Source organism: Rhincodon typus, chromosome 3 (genome assembly GCF_021869965.1).
Source record: "Rhincodon typus isolate 14 chromosome 3, sRhiTyp1.1, whole genome shotgun sequence".
NCBI lineage: Eukaryota > Metazoa > Chordata > Chondrichthyes > Orectolobiformes > Rhincodontidae > Rhincodon > Rhincodon typus.
In genome coordinates, this window is record NC_063334.1 from 22,857,149 (window position 1) to 22,864,251 (window position 7,103).

General features: G+C 43.7%; 1 protein-coding gene across 2 annotated transcripts in view; it reads right to left on the reverse strand.

The window, feature by feature from the left end:
• Positions 1-7,103, reverse strand: part of LOC125482850 (centlein-like) — a 59,198-nt gene that overhangs the window by 2,389 nt on the left and 49,706 nt on the right. The window contains exon 4 of one of the 2 annotated variants that reach the window (XR_007261827.1): positions 304-1,109. The exons of the other annotated variant lie outside the window; for it this stretch is intronic. The gene's annotated coding sequence lies outside the window, so the exon portion shown is untranslated. Of the gene's footprint in view, positions 1-303; positions 1,110-7,103 lie in introns of those variants that run through there. 2 annotated transcript variants of the gene reach the window in all.

Sequence of the window (7,103 nt, forward strand, 5' to 3'; positions counted from 1 at the left end):
GGAGGTTGAGGGGTGGACTTATGCAGGTTTATAAAATCATGAAGGGTATAGATAAGGTGAATAGCAAATGTCTTTTCCCTAAGGTTGAGGAGGTCATAAGTAGAAGGTGTGTTTTTAAGGTGAGAGGGGAAAGATTCAAAAAGGACATGAGGGATAACTTTTTAACACAGAGAGTGGTTAGTGTATAGAATGAACTGCCAGAAGAAATGATGGATGCAGGTACAGTTACAACTTTTATATGACACTTGGATAAGTACATGAATAGGTAAGGTTTGGAGGGATAAGAGCCAAATGCAGGCAGGTGGGATGAGTTTAGTTTGGGAACATGGTCAACATGGACTAGTTGGATAGAAGGGGCTGTTTCTATGCTGTATGACTATGAATTTATGAATTTTAATCCAAAAGGTCAATTGCACACATTAATCATGTTTTCTTTTTCAGTTATTTGTTTGTGGAATGTGGAGACATATTGGCTGGACCATTCATTTTTGCCCAAACCGAACTGCCTTTGAGAGATTGATGGTGAGCTGCCTTGTTGAATCACTGCAGCCTTTGGGATTTAGGTACAGGCACCGTGTTGTTAGGGAGGGCACTCCAGAATTCTGAGCCAGAAACAGTGAAGGAGTGGTAATATAATTTCAACTCAGGATGGTGTGTGGAGGTGAACTTGCTGGTTGTTGGAGCTGAGTTCCCAGTAATTTACTGCCCTCATCCTTCTCAATGGTGCAAGTTGTGGTTTCAGAAGATGCTGCTATATTAGCCTTGGTGAGCTGCTGCAGTGAATCTTGTAGGTGGTACAAACTTCTGCCATTATCTGTCATAGATGGAGGAAATGAATGTTGGATTGTATCCCATCACATTACTGATTTTTGCCTTGTCAACAGTGGACAGGCTTTAGTGAGTGAGGAGATGAATTTCTTGCCACAAGATTTCTTGCCTCTGACCTGTCCTTGTGGCCACAAAATGTATATGGCTCTTCCAGTTCAGTTTCCACTCAATGGTAGACACAAGAATGTTGGTAGTAGTGAGTTCAATGATTATCGTTGTCCAGATCTTGTAACATACGAACACTTTTTCAGTCTCTCAGGAGTTGTGAATCATCCCCACTTCTAATTTCATGAAAGACAGAAGATAAGGATGAAGCAGTTGAAGATGATTGGACCTAGGACACGACCTTGAGGAACTGTAGGCCCAGATTCATGTTCCACCAGCTCCAGAGGTATAAAATAATATCTCTGAACAGGTTGCTCTCAAAATATCTATTAAGAAACTTATTTAGTGATACCCTGAGATTGAGATGATTTACCCACAATCATTTTCCTTGTGCTATAATTCCAACCAAAGCAGTTTCTTTTTTATTCATTCATGGGATGTAGGCATTGCTGGCTAGGCCAGCATTCATTGCACATCCCTAATTGCCCAGAGGGCAGTTTAAGAGTCAACCACATTATTGTGGATCTGGAATCACATAGGCCAGACGAGGTAAGGATGGCAGTTTCCCTCCCTAAAGGACATTACTGAACCAGATGGGTTTTTCCAACAATCAGCAATGGATTCATGGTCATCATTAGATTCCTAATTCCTGATTTTTAATGAATTCAATTTCTACCATCTGCCGTGGTGGGATTCAAACCCAGGTCCCCAGAACATTACCTGGATCTCTGCATTAACAGTCCAGCAATAATGCCACTCCCCACTGTCCTTAGTTTCATCAGGCTTCTTAACGCCATACTCAGTACCATTCTCAATCCCACTAATGAAGTAAATCTTATGAAATTGATTTAAAATCAAACCTAAAAAATGGTCCTAGACAATTAAGGTGACATTTATTATATTTAAGGGTTTTCTTTGGATCCTTAGTTTTAAAAGAGCCATGACGAATGAACTGGAGTGTACTTATTTATCTGCTCTATTTCCAACTGCTCTTTCTTTCTTTAAGCTCTGCAGTCTGAGGCCATTCCATGCTCCTAGCTACTAGAAAGTGTCCGTGAGCTCTGAAAGTTGAAACTCGCAAAGTGGGTTTGCTTTACCTCCCTTGGAGTGGTCAGCTAAGATCAAGGACTGATGGTTGATAATTAACAACCAGTACTTATTACATCCTCAGCAAACGTTATTCCTATAATCTTTGAAAACAACTAGACTTGTCATTAATAAGAAATTCTTCCTCACACCCTGCATCCTGCAAAGAATACTCAGCCATGTCCAAACAATTTCCCATGTTTCTCCCCTCACCTCTTCCATTCCTTCCCAGAACAGGGATAGGACTCCCATTGTTCTCACTTTCCAATCCTCAAGTCTTCGCCTTCAAAGGATCATCCTCTGTCATTTCCACCTCCTCCAGCAAAATACCATCCCCCAAGACATCTTCCCCTTACCTCTAATGTCAGACTTCTATAGGAACCATTCTCTCAGTGGCAGCTGGGGTCCAATCAACTTTCCAACCCAACCCGCACCCCAGCACAGCACATTCCCATGCAATCGCAGAATCTTGCTTCAAGGGGAGGTCATACCTAACAAATCCGTTAGAATTGTTTGAGGACGTAACGAACAAGTTAGACAAAGAACAAAAGAACATAAGAACTAGGAGCAGGAGTAGGCCATCTGGTCCCTCGAGCCTGCCCCACCATTTAATAAGATCATAGCAGATCTTTTTGAGACTCAGCTCCACTTACCCGCCCACTCACCATAACCCTTAATTCCTTTACTGTTCAAAAATTTATCTAGCCTTGCCTTAAAAACATTCAGCCAGGTAGCTTCAACCGCTTCACTGGGCAGGGAATTCCACAGATTCACAACCCTTTGGGTGAAGAAGTTCCTCCTGACCTCAGTCCTATATCTGCTTCCCTTTATTTTGAGGCGATGCCCTCTAGTCCTAGTTTCACCTGCTAGCGTAAACAACCTCCTTGCCTCCACCTTATCTACCCTTCATAATCTTATATGTTTCTATAAGATCTCCCCTCATTCTTCTGAATTCCAATGAGTACAATCCCAATCTACTCAGTCTCTCCTCATAATCCAACCCTCTCAACTCTGGAATCAACCGAGTGAATCTCCTCTGCACCCCCTCTAGTGCTAGTATATCTCTTCTCAAGTAAGGAGACCAAAACTGCACACAGTACTCCAGGTGCGGCCTCACCAGGATTCGATACAGCTGCAGCATAGCCTCCCTGTTTTTAAACTCCATCCCTCGAGCAATGGCAGACAAAATTCCATTTGCCTTTTTAATTACCTGCTGCACCCGCAATCCTACTTCTGGCGATTCAAGCACAAGGACTCCCAAGTCTCTCTGCACAGCAGCATGCTGCAATTTTTTACCATTTAAAACATAGTCCATTTTGCTGTTATTCCTACCAAAATGGATGACCTCACACTTATCAACATTGTACTCCATCTGCCAGACCTTTGCCCACTCACTTAGACTATCTATATCCCTCTGCAGACTTTCAGGTGTCTTCTGCACACTTTGCTCTACCACTCACCTTAGTGTCATCTGCAAATTTTGACACACCACATTTAGTCCCCAACTCCAAATCATCTATGTAAATTGTAAACAATTGCAGTCGCAACACTGATCCCTGAGGCACACCACTAGCCACTGACCGCCAACGAGAAAAACACCCATTTACCCCTACTCTTTGCTTTCTACTGGTCAACCAATCCTCTATCCATGCCAATACATTACCTGTGATACCGTGGAATTTTATCTTATGTAGCAGCCTTTGGTGTGGCACCTTGTCAAATGCCTTCTGGAAATCCAGATACACCACATCCACAGGTTCCCCATTGTCCACCACGCAAGTAACATCCTCAAAGAATTCCACCAAATTAGTTAAACATGACCTACCTTTCATGAACCCATGCTGCGTGTTTCCAATGGGACAATTTATATCCAGATGTCTTGCTATTTCTTCCTTAATGATAGATTCAAGCATTTTCCCTACTACCGAAGTTAAGCTAACTGGCCTATAGTTACCTGCTTTTTGTCGACTTCCTCTTTTAAACAGTGGCGTCACATTGGCTGTTTTCCAATCTGCGGGAACCACCCCAGCATCCAGTGAATTTTGGTAAATAATTACTAGTGCATTTGCTATTTCTCCCATCACCTCTTTTAGTACCCTGGGATGCATTTCATCAGGGCCAGGGGACTTGTCTACCTTTAGCCCCATTAGCTTGTCCAGCACTGCCTCCTTAGTGATAATGATAGTTTCGAGGTCCTCGCCTGCTATAACCTTCTTGCTATTAGTTTTCGGGATGTTATTTGCATCTTCCACTGTGAAGACCGACACAAAATAACTGTTTAATGTCTCGGCTATTTCCTCATTCCCAGTTATTAAATCGGCCTTCTCATCCTCTAAAGGACCAATGTTTACCTTCGCCACTCTTTTACGATTTACATATTTATAGAAACTTTTGCTGCCTGTTTTTATATTCTGAGCTAGTTTACTCTCATAATCTATCTTACTTTTCTTTATAACTTTTTTTGTGGCCTTCTGTTGGCCTTTAAAGATTTCCCAGTCTATTAGTTACCCACTACTCTTTGCTTTTTTGTATGTGTTTTTTTTCAATCTGATACTTTCCTTTATTTCCTTAGACATCCATGGCTGGCTCTCTCTTTTCCTACAGTTCTTCCTTATCACTAGAATATACTTCTGCTGAGCACTGTGAAAAATCGTTTTGAAAGTCCTCCACTATTCCTCAATTGACCCACCATAAAGTTTTTGCTCCAAGTCTAGCCTAGCTAACTCCTCCCTCATTGCTTCAGGACATAGGTACTGGATTTAATCTACTCACGCTCCATCTGTATTTTAAATTCGATCATACTGTGATCGCTCCTTCTGAGAGGATCCCTAACTGTGAGATCATTAATTATTCCTGTCTCATTACACAGGACTAGATCTAGGATAGCTTGCTCCCTCACAGGTTCCATTACATATTGTTCAAGGAAATTATCGCGGATGCATTCTATGAACCCCTCCTCAAGGCTGCCATGACCGACCTGGTTTGACCAATCGATATGTAGATTAAAATCCCCCATGATAATTGCTGTACCATTTTTACATGCATTAGCTATTTCTATGTTTATTGCCTGCCCCAGCACGATGTCATTATTTGGTGGCCTATAGACCACACCTAACAGTGACTTCTTCCCTCTGCTATTCCTAATTTCCACCCAGATGGATTCAACGTTTTGTTCAGTTGAACCTATATCATCTCTCACTACCACCCTGATATCATCCTTAAAAATCAGAGCAACACCACCTCCCTTACCTTCCTGTCTGTCCTTCCGAACAGTTAACTCCCAGATCCCCTGGATAGTTAACTCCCAGTCATGACCATCCTGTAACCATGTCTCTGTAATGGCCACTAAATCATACCCATTTGCCATGATTTGCACCGTCAACTCATCCACCTTGTTTCGAATGCTCTGAGCATTCAGATAAAGTGCCCTTATGCCAGTTTTTGCACCTTTTTGGGTCCTACTACCTCTACTACTAACAACTCTTGAGTTCTCCTTCCCTTTAACTTTTTTCCTAATTTTCAATGGAGTTGAAGCTTCCTCATCACCTGCTAACCTGCTGCTTTGCCTTACATTAATTGTTATTCTCCCTCTACGCTCACTTCTCCCTTCCCCCCTACTTACTAGTTTAAAGTCCTATTAATCACCTTATTTACCCTTTTCGACAGAACACTGGACCCAGCCCTGTTCAGGTGGAGTCCATCCCAGCGATATGGATCCCTCCTGTCCCAGAACTGATGCCAGTGCCCCATGAAAAGGAAACCCTCTTTCCCACACCACTCTTTTAGCCACGTGTTTACTTCCCAGATCCTCGCCTCCCTATGCCAATTTGCATGTGGCTCGGGCAGCAATCCAGAGATTATGACCCTTGAAGACCTGGTTTTTAATTTTGTTCCTGGCTTTACATAATCCCGAAACAGGTCTTTTTTCCTAGTCCTGCCTATGTTGTTGGTACCTACGTGGACCACAACAACTGGATCCCCCCCCTCCCTCTCCAGTATCCTCTCAAGCTGGTCAGAGATGTCTCACACCCTGGCACCAGGCAGGCAACACACCATGGGGGATTCTCTATCCTGCTCGCAAAGGATACTGTCTATCCCCCTGATGATGGAATCCCCTACAACTACAATCTGTGTTTTTGCTCCCCCCTCTTGAATGGCCTCCTGGACCATGGTGCCATGGTCAGTTGACTCATCCTTCCTGCAGCTCTGTTCCTCATCCACGCAGGGAGCAAGTGCCTCATACCTGTGGGAAAATGCCAAGGGCTGCGGCTCCTGTGTTTCTGTCTGCAGGGTCCCTCTACCTGCCTCACTCGCAGTCACGCACTGCTGTCCCTGCCCACCAATCGAATTAACATTAGTTAATCTACCAGGTGTGACTGCCTCCTGGAACACAGCATCCAGGTATTTCTCCCCCTCCCGGATGTGCCGCAGTGTTTGGAGTTCGGATTCCAGCTCATCAATTTTGAGCCAACACTTGCTGCAGATGTGGTCACTGCCGTTCTCAATGGGATCAGCTAGCTCCCACATCATACAGCTACAACACATCACCTGGCCTGCCATCTCTACTTAGTTAATTATTTAAAATTAATCAGTTTTTTTTTAGTTTTGCAGTGTTTTCTGCACCAGTAAGTTTACTCCGTTATATACTCAAACAGTCTCCGGCTTTGCCTTCCGACCCACTCCCTGAGCATTTGGTGTCTAGGTGACCACCCCAAAAGATAACAGAGATGAGGAAAAAAAATGCAAATGCTTCCCTGCTCACCACACTTAGTCGTTATTACTAGGTTAGAGGAGGTGGAAGGGTAGTGTAGTGTAGTACGCGTGTAGTGTCTCGGGTATTAGTTAACTGCCTAATTTCTTGGGTGGAAGCTTACCTTCCCAGGCTGCCCTCGCGCTTCCTCCCGGACTCCCACCGCTGAAACAACTGAAAGGCCACAGTCACGCGAGGTAAGACTTTTATACTCGAAAAGCTTACCTTCGCAGGCTGCCTTCAGAGCTTTCTCCCGGACTCCCGCCGCTGGAACAAATGAAAGGCCGCAGTCACGCGAGGTAAGATTTTTATACTCGAAAAGCTTACCTTCCCA